A 13,374-nucleotide genomic window follows, 5' to 3' on the forward strand; every position below is an offset into this window, starting at 1 on the left:
TTATTATGACTACCTCCATGGCGCAATAGAATCAGCTGCCGACTGGGAATCATAAGGTCGCGAGTTTGATCCTGCACCACTCAGTTTTGAGAAGTAAACTGCTCTTAGTCTTACTATTTTAGAATAAAAACATACATTTTGATTTCAGTCTGTAACAGCCAGTGTAATTTATGATACTTGTAAAGGTTAGCTTTGTTGTTTTTTTTTTTTTTTATTATTAATTCAGTTTTATTATCTCGGCCACGTTCACGAGCCCAAACACACCCCACCCCTGCATCGGACACTGCTGTTTTCACATAGACGCGCTATAACAGAGGTAAACTCCGCTCCCTTTACATCGGAGAAAGAATGCACATACCATTGCTTGCATAATAAAGTGTCAGCAGGCACTTTTCGTGGCATTACACACATTTTTTAGCATGCCCTCTGCACACTACTTGTGACTTTAGGCTTTAGGAAGTAAGTAAATAAATAAAGGTAAATTGTGTCATAAAATAATTTCTTCAAAACGTTGCATATATTTGTCTCTTTCATTTTTTAATATGTGCGTTGATCACTGTCAGCATGTTGTAGCACACAGCATCTGGCATTTGTGCGATGATGTTTTGACATATATTGTCTCTTTCTTTCAGGTGTGTAATAGAAACCACATCATAGAGAGTAATGCAATATTATTTGAAAACGAACAGTGTCTGATCAGCTGTAATAGTATGACATTTCTAAATGTTTGATTTTTTTCAGTCTGATTCTCTCAGTCAGACTGTATATTTGTCTCTTATTCAGTGCATGCAAGAACATGCAGGTGGCCAGATGCTGTGTGCTACGGTGATCAACGCACATTTTAAAAAAAGAAAGAGACAAATATATGTGACGTTTTGAAGAAATCATTTTATGACACGATTTACCTTTATTTACTTACTGCCTAAAGTCACAAGTAGTGTGTAGAGGGCATGCTCAAAAATGTGTGTAATGCCACGAAAAGTGCCTGCACTTTAGTATGCAAGCAATGGTATGTGCATTCTTGCTCCGACGTAGAAGGGAGCTGAGTTTACCTCTGTTATAGCGCATCTATGTGAAAACAGCAGTGTCAGATGCGGGGGTGGGGTGTGTTTGGGCTCATGAACGCGGCTGAGATAAAACTGACTAAAAAAAACCAAAGCTAACCTTTACAAGTATCATAAATTACACCCGCTGTTACAGACTGAAATCAAATGTATGTTTTTATTCTAAAATAGTAAGACTAAGAGCAGTTTACTTCTCAAAACAGAGAGGTGCAGGATCGAACTCGCGACCTTTTGATTCCCAGTCGGTAGCTGATTCTATTGCGCCACGGAGGTAGTCCTAATAAATGGGTGTCAATGTTGCATATTAAAGCGGCTTTTTGTTTCTGCGGTTATATTTTTGAATAAAAGTGCAATTGTTGTGTTAGATTTGTACCTTTTGCGAAAGTATTTATTTGATATTTGGACTTCAGGCTTCATACATTATAGAGTTTATACCTACATTTTGTTATCTACTACTAGAATATAAAAACATTTGTTTTAAAAATGTGTTTACACAGATTACTGTAGAAACGGAGCACACATGAAATGCGTGTGTTCCAAACAACGATCTATTATTTCCACTCTAAAACTCCACTTCACTCCCAGAAAATCAATCAAGGCATGAGCTGGGAGAAGTTTGTGCACGTTCTAAGTCGGTGGGGCAATGGAATAGCCGGCTGCGTGCAGCCTGATTTTATCAGCACATTAAATGACAAATGATGCTGGTGGAGAGCTGTGAACGATTTTAAGAAGCGATTTAAGGTAGGACGGATTTACGAGTTTTTTCGTAGGCTCTGGTAATTCTAGTGTTAAAGTAATAGTAGAGACACAGTTGTAGATCGTAACTTTGCAAAACATGACCTCTCATATAATGTTATATTTTTATGAAAAGTACAATTAGCTTTCTGGATATTGTTCATTTTTTCACTACTGTGTTTTATCATTTCTGTGATACCAAAAGATACATAACAGGACCTGGCACAAAATAATGACCTCTAATTAGCAATAGTACAAATAAGTTGAAAGTTTCTTTCAACTTTGTTTATGGATATTTTCTGGGTCCATCTATGTCTGAAGGCAAAGTCTAACCAAGCAGAAATATCACTGAACTCTGGGAGGAGGCTAGAGTACAGGAAAAATGTATATGAACACAGAAAGAATATGTCGACTCTCCACTGATCATTTTACAAACCCCAGTAAGTATTATGAAGCCCCATTATGTATTATGAAGACTGCTATGCAGCTTCTATTAATATAAAAAATGAATAAAAGGAAACAAATAATCGTAACATAAAATTGACAAAATACACAAAGACAAATGCATGAGTGTATTCCTTAAACAAAAGAAAATTGTAATTTAACAATAATAAAAAATAATAGTAATACTTGTACTGCATCCCTCTACACACCAAGTGAAAATATGACAGGCATTACACTTTAAAACAAATTGTTTAGTGAATATTATTTAAAAACCCACATCTGCAGCTGAGTTGAATTCATTTGGATTGCTACCATTGTGCGCGGTGCTGCCCCTGGGTTTGGAGGCATTTCTGGGGTCCTACCCGCACAGAATACTATACATGCACATAAGCTTCAAGGTCTCAGAGACACAGAGTAAAGTAAATGATTACTATAGTCTTAGTTTAAAAATGAATGACCCAAATGTGAAGAACAGGAAAAAAAATATGGGCTCAATCACTGAAATTAGAGATAAAGTAGGCTGTGTCAAAACATATCTTTAATTAGCCATTACTGCTTTAGCGACATTTAGGCAATTAACCATTGCAAACCACCAATGGATTGCAACAGTAAATGCAACATATATTGATATTTTGTCTTATAATATACAAACTTTTACTGACTTGACTGTAACAGACCTAGTAAGATTGAAAAGGTTTTGATTTTGTGTGTTTTGTGCTGTAAACTTTCTGCCAAGTAGAATCTACACATAAATATTAATCCAACTCACACTTTTCTATAGTTATTATTTTACTGATGGGTTCCAAGTTAGATTTATATCCCATTGCTTTCTTTACATATAATTCCATTTTCTTTTTCTTCTTTTGGCTGCTCCCATTAGGGGTTGCCACAGCGGGTCATCTTTTTTTGTATCTTCCTGTCCTCTGCATCTTGCTCTGTTACACCCATCACCTGCATGTCCTGTCTCACCACATCCATAAATCTTCTCTTAGGTCTTCCTCTTTTCCTCTGGCCTGGCAGCTGTATCTTTAGCATCCTTTTCACAATATACCCAGCATCTCTCCTCTGCACATGTCCAATCAATGCAAACTCACCTCTCTGACTTTGTTTCCCGACCTTCCAACCTGTGCTCACCCCCCCAAAGTACTCATTTCTAATCCTGCCCATCCTTGTCACACATTAACTTTGCCACCTCTAGCTCTGTATTCCTTTTGTCTGGTCAGTGCCCCCGTCTCTAACCCATATAATGTAGCTGATCTCACTACCGTCCTGTAGACTTTCCCTTTCACTCTTGCTGATAACCGTCTGTCACAAACTACTCCTGACACTCTTCTCCACCCTGCCTGCACTCTCTTTTTCACCTCTCTTCCACAATCCCCGTTACTCTGTACTGTTGATCCCAAGTATTTAAACTACTCCAGGTTCTCCAACTCTACATCTTGCATCCTCACCATTCCACTGACCTTCCTCTCATTCAGACACATGTATTCTGTCTTGTTCCTACTGACCTTCATTCCTATCCTCTCTTGCAAATAAGAAAGATCTCGGAGCCAATCCCTGATGTAATCCCACCTCCACGTTGAATGCATCCGTCACTCCTACCACCAACTTCACCACTGTCACACTTCCCTCATACATATTTTGTACAACTCTTACATACTTCTCTGCCACTCTCGACTTCCTCATACAGTATGTGAACTCCTCTTGAGGCACCCTTTCATATGCTTTCTCCAGGTCCACAGATACAATGCAATTCCTTCTGGCCTTCTCTATACTTCTCTATCAACATCTTTAGATCAAACATTGCATCTGTGGTGCTCTTTCTTGGCATGAAACAATACTGCTGACCACTAATCAACACCTCCCTTCTTAACCTACTTTCCACTACTCATTCCCATAACTTCATGCTGGGGCTCGTCAATTCCCCCTGTAGCTATTACAGCTCTGCACATCCCCATTATTCTTAAAAATTGGTACTAGTACACTTCTTTATCACTCCTCAGGCATCCTCTCTCTTTCCAAGATTCCATTAAACAATCTGGTTAAAAACTCCACTGCCATCTCTCCTAAACACCTCAATGCTTCCACAGGTTTGTCATCTGGACCAACAGCTTTTACATTCTTCATCCTCTTCATATAGTACATCTGGAAAGTATTCACAGCGCATCACTTTTTCCAAATTTTGTTATGTTACAGCCTTATTGCAAAATGGATTAAATTCATTTTTTTCCTCAGAATTCTACACACAGCACCCCATAATGACAACTTGAAAAAAGTTTAATTGAGGTTTTTGCAAATTTATTTTAAAATTAAAAAAAATTTGAGAAAGCACATGTATATAAGTATTCACAGCCTTTGCTTTGAAGCTCAAAATTGAGCTTGGATGCATCCTGTTTCCCCTGATCATCCTTGAGATGTTTCTGCAGCTTTTAATTGGAGTCCACCTGTGGTAAATTCAGTTGATTATACAGTACATGATTTGGAAAGACAGACACCTGTCTATATAAGGTCCCACAGTTGACAGTTCATGTCAGAGCACAAATCAAGCATGAAGTCAAAGGAATTGTCTGTAGACCTCTGAGACAGGATTGTCTCGAGGTACAAATCTGGGGAAGGTTACAGAAAAATTTCTGCTGCTTTGAAGGACACAATGAGCACAGTGGCCTCCATCATCTTCAAGTATAAGACGTTCGAAACCACTAGGACTCTTCCTAGAGCTAGCCGGCCATCTAAACTGCGCGATCAGGGGAGAAGGGCCTTAGTCATAGAGGTGACCAAGAACCTGATGGTCATTCTGTCAGAGCTCCAGAGGTCCTCTGTGGAGAGAGGAGAATCCTTCCAGAAGGACAACCATCTCTGCAGCAATCCACCAATCAGGCCTGTATGGTAGAGTGGCCAGACAGAAGCCACTCCTTAGTAAAAGGTACATGGCAGCCCACCTAGAGTTTGCCAAAAGGCACCTGAAGGACTCTCAGACCATGAGAAACAAAATTCTCTAGTCTGATGTGACAAAGATTGAAGTCTTTGGTGTGAATGCCAAGCGTCACGTTTGGAGGAAACCAGGCACCGCTCATCACCAGATCAATACCATCACTACAGTGAAGCATGGTGGTGGCAACATCATGCTGTGGGGATGTTTTTCAGCGGCAGGAACTGGGGGACTAGTCAGGATGAAGGGAAAGATGACTGCAGCAATGTACAGAGACATCCTGGATGAAAACCTGCTCCAGAGCACTCTTGACCTCAGACTGGGGCGAGGTTCATCTTTCAGCAGGACAACGACCCTAAGCACACGGCCGAGATATCAAAGTGGTGGCTTCAGGACAACTCTGTGAATGTCTTTGAGTGGCCCAGCCAGATCCCAGACTTGAATCCGATTGAACATCTCTGGGGAGATCTTAAAATGGCTGTGCACCGACGCTTCATTTCCAACCTGATGGAGCTTGAGAGGTGCTGCAAAGAGGAAAGGACGAGATTGGCCAAGGATAGGTGTTCCAAGCTTGTGGCATCATATTCAAAAAGACTTGAGGCTGTAATTGCTGCCAAAGGTGCATGAGCAAAGGCTGTGAATGCTTATGTACATGTGATTTGTCAGTTTTTTTTTTTTTTTAATATATTTGCCAAAACCTCAAGTAAACTTTTTTCACATTGTCATTATGGGGTGTTGTGTGTAGAATTCTGAGGAAAAAAAATGAATTTAATCCATTTTGGAATAAGGCTGTAAAATAACAAAACATGGAAAAAGCGCTGTGAATACTTTCCGGATGCACTGTAGCTGTCCTTACTTCCGCCTTGCTAATCCATTGCACTTCTTGAATTACTATCTCCACATCATCCATCCTTCTCTCTCTCTCTCTCTCTCTCTCTCTCTCTCTCTTCATTCATCAGCCTCTCAAAATACTCTTTCCATCTGCTCAACACACTCTACTCGCTCGCTTGTGAGTATGTTTCTATCTTTATCCAATCTTGCCAATTGGTACAGGCCCTTTTCTCCCTCCTTAGTGTCCAACATCTTATAGAACTCATCATATGCCTTTTCTTTAGCCTTCACCACCCCTGTCTTCACCTTGCGCCTTATCTCCTTGTACTCTTGTCTACTTTCTGCATGTCTCTGACTATCCCACTTCTTTTTCACCATCCTCTTCCTCTGTATTCTCTCGTGTACTTCCCCATTTCACCACCAGATTTCCTTTATCTCTTTCCTCTGTCCAGATGACACACCAAGCACCCTTCTTGCTGTCACCCTTACTACTTCTGCTGCAGTTGCCAAGCTCTCTGGTAACTCTTCACTGCCACAACATACCTGTCTTACCTCCCCCCTAAAGTCAACCTTGCAGTCTTCCTTTTTCAACTTCCTCTATTTGATCCTTGGCTCTGCCCTCACTCTCCTCCTCTTCTTGATCTCCAGTGTCATCCTACAGACCACCATCCTATGCTGCCTAACTACATTTTCCCCTGCCACCACTTTGTAGTCTTTAATCTCCTTCAGATTGACTCTTCTGCAAATGATATAATCTACTTTTGTGCATCTTCCATCACTCTTGTATGTCACCCTGTGTTCCTCCCTCTTCTTAAAATATTTATTCACCACACCCATTCCCATCGTTTTTGCAAAATCTAATGTCATCTGACTTTTTTCATTCTTCTCCTTGACACCATACCTATCTATCTCCTCCTCATCTCCTCTGTTCCCCTCACTAACATGTCCATTGAAATCTGCCCCAATCACCACTTTCTGTCACTTGGGTACACTGTCTATTACTTCATCCAACTCGCTCCAGAAATCATCTTTCTCATCCATCGCACACCCAACTTGCGGGGCATATGCACTGATAACATCACACCTGCAATTTCTAGCTTCATAATCATCAGTTTGTCTGACCCTCTTTTCACTTCCAAAACACTCTTGACATGCTCTTCTTTCAAAATAACCCATACCCCAGTTCTCCCCCCATTCGCACTATAGCTGCATTTTTCGAAAATTACCAAAGTTCAGTAGCTCTGACTCGAAAAATGGGATTCAACAAAAGCCTGACGCACCAAAATGATACCACAGACAAAATATCTTCGATTTTAAAAGTTTTAGTTAAAATTTAAAGTAAAACAATTCACACAAAAAAGAAAATTTAAAATAGCAAAAAAAAAAAAGAAAAATTCTTGTTAAGAAAAGTTCTGTTCAAAGTTTAAATCTTTTTGCATTTCAAATTGTTATTAATCAATGAACATTTCTGAACCATTTCTAAATGATGATCAGAAAACTTTATGCCTATCCTATCTCTGAGTAGAAATGGGTCTTTTAAGTCTTTATGTACTGGGACCTGTTCTAAACAACAACAGAACCTATTATCACACTGTTTCTCAGTTATAGTAAGAAGGTTCTATCTCTTACTAAGTTATAGGCAGAAAAGACTATACCATTGTCTATGACTATGGCAGAAATGTATATTCTATTCAAATTAAGCGAGCATTAATATGAGTTTAACTCAAAACTTTAACTTTCTAAAATTGGCTCTTACATTTCCGGACCCTAATTGGCTATGCAGGAGCGGAGACAATTGCTATAATTTATTTCAATATGAGCCAGTTACTTTACTTTTACATTAACTATTGTTTTCAAATCACTAGCAATTACACTGCAAACAACCATTTTAAAAATTTCCTATTTCAGACATTTGCTGTTTCTTGAAGCAGGCACAGTTTATTCACAGGTCTGTCCAGTGTGCTGTTTTGGTCTGCACACAAGTTCTTCTGACTGCACCTTTGGCATCTGGCATAGTCTTGATGACTCGACCCATTACGCATGAATTACGGGGTATAGCTTTATCTACAATTAAAACAACGTCCCATGGTTCAAAGTCTCTTCTTGGTGCAAGCCATTTTTGTCATTCTTGAAGTATTGGCAAATACTCTTGTTCATCTTTTCCAAAACAAATCAGCCATGTATTTAATTGGTTTCCAGCGTCTTCTTTGGTATGGTTCATTTTCTGAAACGAGTTCAGATGGCATTTCAGGTTGTGTCTTCATTAACAGCAAGTGATTGGGTGTGAGTGGTTCTAAATCATTTGGGTCATCTGATGTCTTTGTAAGGGGTCTGTTATGGAGTACTGATTCCACTGCACACATCATTGTATGAGGATTTTGATCATCGAGTGTTTGTTGGTTTAGTGTTGAATTTAAGATCTTTCTTATGCTTCTGATTTGTCACACTCCACCTTGATGAGAAGCTGTTGGTGGATTGAAAATCCATTTGATTTCTTTCTGCATCATAGCATTGCCGATTTTTTCCTTTTCCAAGTTTTTAGTAGCTTCTTGTAGGTTTACTCCAATGAAATTTGTTCCATTGTCTGAGCGCATGATTTTAATTTAACCTCTTCTACTCATAAATCGGAGTATAGCTTGGATAGAAGAATCAGTGTCTAAGTTATGTGCAATCTCTATGTGCACAGCTGTGGTTGTTAAACAAGTGAAGATTACTCCGTACCTCTTGATCAGACTTCGTCCTCTTTTGATTAGAAAGTGGCCAAAGTAATCAACTCCAACATTAGTGAACAGAGGTTGGTTGGGTGCTAGGTGATCTTCTGGCAAATCTGCCATTTTTTGCTTATCAGCCTTCGCATTGTATCTTCTACATGTTGTGCACTTTGAAATTATTTTTCTGATAGCTGAATTTGCTTGAGGTATCCAGTATTTCCGGTGTAACTGTGCGAGCACATAGTTGTTCCCTCAAGTCAGATTTGTTTATGAATGTGCTGCAATATGAGAGAAGCAACATTTGAATGCTTGTGAAGAATTGCAGGATGTTTTTAGCTTCTTCTGGCATTGCAGCTTTGCAGAGTCTTCCTCCAACTCTCAGTATTCCGTCTTGTATGATCGGGTCAAGTTTATAGATTTGACTGTTCTTTTTAAGTCTTTTTCTTTAAAGCCTTTAATTCTTCTGGAAATTTATTAATATTGGCTTAGGCAGATAAGCACTGTTTCAGCCTTAACTGTGTCATCTAGAGAAATTGGACTTGGTTTTAAGGTCCGTTTATACCTTTTCATGTGTTTTGTGATGAGTGATTTTTGTTCTTTTAGATTACTTTTAGTCTGACTGACTTCTTGTTGAAATGTTTTTCTTTCATTTTATAAGTTCAGCAGTATGTCTTTAAACTTGAGAAACCAAGCCACTGCTTTCTTCAAGCATAGCCAATCTGAAAAGTAAGTAATTAGTTTGTTGGTGGGCTCGGTTGCCTCCTCTATTCTTGTCATGTTAACTGCACAAGTTTTAACTTCTGGATCATCTTGAAAGAGTGAATCGTTCAGTTGATCTGGTCTTTTGGCCATTCCCTCTCAGGCTTCAATAAGAAACTTGGGCCTTGTGACCATGTGGTGCTTTTTGAGAAAGTTTTCTTTGCTTAGCCCTCTAGATGCTTGATCGACTGGATTAAGGGAAGATGTGATATAACTCCATTGCGAAGGTTGTGAATGATCTCTGCTCACAGAGGTTCTGTTGGCAACAAAAGTCTTAAATCGATTGCTTTCATTTGAAATGTATTTTAGCAGTGTGGTACTGTCAGTGGCGGCACAGTGGTAGCGCTGCTGCCTCGCAGTTAGGAGACCCAGGTTCGCTTCCCGGGTCCTCCATGCGTGGGTTTACTCCGGGCGCTCCAGTTTACTCCCACAGTCCAAAGACATGCCGGTTAGGTGGATTGGTGATTCTAAATAGGCCCTAGTGTGTGCTTTGTGCGTGTCCTGCGGTGGGTTGGCACCCTGCCCAGGATTGGTTCCTGCCTTGTGCCCTGTGTTGGCTGGGATTGGCTCCAGCAGACCCCCGTGACCCTGTGTTCAGATTCGGCGGGTTGGATAATGGATGGATGGTACTGTCAGTCCAAAATATAGATTTATGTAAGGGCATTTGAAGCTCACCTTTAAGCATTTTGTCCATTTTGACTGCCACAAGCCTGCTGTCAACTCCAATCTTGGAATCGTGACCTGCTTCACTGGTGCAGCTCTTGACTTGCACATCAGGAATGAACAATGCTTTTTGCCCGCTTCTTTGGTTAAGACAAGGTAAGTGACAGTGCCATATCCATCTTCACTGGCATCTGCAAAATGGTGCATTTGTGCTGTCTTTATGGTTCCAAACCCGGTAGGTTTAAAGCATCTGTTCACTTTACAGTGGGTACGGAAAGTATTCAGACCCCTTGCAATTTCTCGCTCTTTGTTATATTGCAGACATTTGCTAAAATCATTTAAATTATTTTTTTTCCTCATTAATGTACACACAGCTCCTCATATTGACAGACAAAAAAAGAATTTTTGAAATTGATTTATTAAAAAAGAAAAACTGAAATATCACATGGTCCTAAGACCCTTTGCTCAGTATTTAGTAGAAGCACCCTTTTGAGCTAATACAGCCATGAGTCTTCTTGGGAAAGATGCAACAAGTTTTTCACACCTGGATTTGGGGATCCTCTGCCATTCCTCCTTGCAGATCCTCTCCAATTCTGTCAGGTTGGATGGTAAACGTTGGTGGACAGGCATTTTTAGGTCTCTCCAGAGATGCTCAATTAGGTTTAAGTCAGGGCTCTGGCTGGGCCATTCAAGAACAGTCACAGAGTTGTTGTAAAGCCACTCCTTCGTTATTTTAGCTGTGTGCTTTAGGGTCATTGTCTTGTTGGAAGGTAAACCTTCGGTCCAGTCTGAGGTCCTTAGCACTCTGGAGAAAGTTTTTGTCCAGGATATCCCTGTACTTGGCCGCATTCATCTTTCCCTCGATTGCAACCAGTCGTCCTTTCCCTGCAGCTGAAAAACACTACCACAGCATGATGCTGCCACTGCCATGCTTCACTGTGGGGGACTGTATTGGACAAGTGATGAGCAGTGCCTGGTTGTCTCCACACATACCTCTTAGAATTAAGGCCAAAAAGTTCTATCTTGGTATCATCAGACCAGAGAATCTTATTTCTCACCATCTCAGAGTCCTTCAGATGTCTTTTAGCAAACTCCATGCGGGCTGTCCTGTGTCTTGCACTGAGGAGAGGCTTCCGACAGGCCACTCTGCCATAAAGCCCTGACTGGTGGAAGGCTGCAGTGATGGTTGACTTTCTACAACTTTCTCCCATCTCCTGACTGCATCTCTGGAGCTCAGCCAAAGTGATCTTTGGGTTCTTCTTTACCTCTCTCACCAAGGCTCTTCTCCCCCGGTAGCTCAGCTTGGCCAGACGGCCAGCTCTAGGAAGGGTTCTGGTCATCCCAAACGTCTTCCATTTAAGGATTATGGAGGCCACTGTGCTCTTGGGAATCTTAAGTGCAGCAGAAATTTTTTTGTAACCTTGGCCAGATCTGTGCCTTGCCACAATTCTGTCTCTGAGCTCCAGGCAGTTCCTTTGACCTCATGATTCTCATTTGCTCTGACATGCATTGTGAGCTGTAAGGTCTTGTATAGACAGGTGTGTGGCTTTCCTAATCAAGTCCAATCAGTATAATCAAACACAGCTGGACTCAAATGAAGGTGATCTCAAGGATAATCAAAAGAAATGGAAAGCACCTGAGTTAAATATATGAGTGTCACAGCAAAGGCTCTGAATACTTAGGACCATGTGATATTTCAGTTTTTCTTTTTTAATAAATCTGCAATAATTTCAAAAATTCATTTTTTTGTCTGTCAATATGGGGTGCTGTGTGCACATTAATGAGGAAAAAAATAAATTTAAATGATTTTAGCAAATGGCTGCAATATAACAGAGTGAAAAATTGAAGGGGGTCTGAATATTTTCCGTACCCACTGTATAGTCTGTAAGTAACTGCAAATCATCCATCCATTTTTTCCATTTCTGAATGTGTTTGACTTCTACTTCTTCATCCCACCCAAATTTCCCTTTGCATAAGTCTCTTAGAATAAGCTATTGCTGGCAGTAAGGTGGGTTCTAGATAACAAAGTGGATCATAGAATAAGCTAACAACAGACAGAATACCATGCCTTGTAGCGGGCTTGTTTTGTAACTTAATCTGAAATTTGAAACTGTCCGTTTCTATACACCACTGGACGCGTAGGGCACACTCTGTGGGAAGGAGACTGTGGCTCAAATCTAAGTCTTTTTGTTCATGAGCTCTGTCTTCTTCAGGAATAGACAATAAAACTTCTCTGTTGTTCCTCACCCACTTAGTCAAATAAAATCCCCCTTTAAGGCATAGAGCTTGCAGGTCATTTGCCAGCTTTATTGCTTGTTCTTCTGTTGTCACCGACCTTAAACAGTCATCCACATAGAAGATATTGAGAATGGTGTTAACAGCTTCCTCTGGAGATGTATCTCTGGCATCTTCAGCTGTTCTATGCAAAGCAGAAGAAGCAGGTTAGGTATGATTCGCGACTGCTTGAAGAATTCTGGGTAGTTGATTCCAATTAAAAGATCAACTTCAAGGTCAATATGAGATTGACGTACCTCTTCAAGATATGCCCACTTATCGATATCTTCTTGTAGTGGAATACTTTCTCTGTTCAATGGAATGGAGACCTGTGTAAAAGATCTTTGGCAAATCAATATATTCAACATCATTGAGAACACAGACTTGTAAAAATGATAAGACCGAACTATTGGCTAGCATCTTTGAATCATCATCATAATTACTCATAATTTTGAGGAATACTTGTGTTCTTCTCCCTTGAAGGCTTAATTGTCTCTGTAGCCTTTCAGTGCAAATTGTTACTGTATTGCTAAGGTCTATAAAGGCGTATGTTTCTACATACCTCTCGCTCTTCTTGGATTTTATCTTAACAGGAACTACTTGCAATGCGCATTCTTCTCCCGCCCCAGTAAAGGCACAAGTTCCAGTCACGGTTTCCTTTCCAGTAGGTACTGTCTCACTGGCTGTTACGTTAGATGTTGCTCCACTGTCTTTTTTGATGTGCTGGATATCTGGGTGCTGAAAAGAACATGTCTGACATTTCATTCTTTCTTTACAGTTCTTCCCATGGTGCCCCTGTTTAAGACAGTGAAAACATAAACCTTTAGATTTTAAGAAGTCAATTCTTTCCTTATGTGGCAGTTCTTTGATTTTGCTACATTCAGCAAGAGTATGCTGGCCATTGCAGAATACACAAGGCTTTTTAAATGCACTTGTATCATTAACGGTCTTTTTGACAGAGATT

General features: G+C 40.2%; 1 protein-coding gene across 1 annotated transcript in view; it reads left to right on the top strand.

The window, feature by feature from the left end:
• The window catches only part of galnt2 (UDP-N-acetyl-alpha-D-galactosamine:polypeptide N-acetylgalactosaminyltransferase 2), a 296,051-nt gene that overhangs the window by 132,687 nt on the left and 149,990 nt on the right, over positions 1-13,374 (top strand). The gene's annotated exons all lie outside the window — the stretch shown is intronic.

The sequence above is a fragment of the Polypterus senegalus genome, chromosome 3 (assembly GCF_016835505.1).
Source record: "Polypterus senegalus isolate Bchr_013 chromosome 3, ASM1683550v1, whole genome shotgun sequence".
Lineage (NCBI taxonomy): Eukaryota > Metazoa > Chordata > Cladistia > Polypteriformes > Polypteridae > Polypterus > Polypterus senegalus.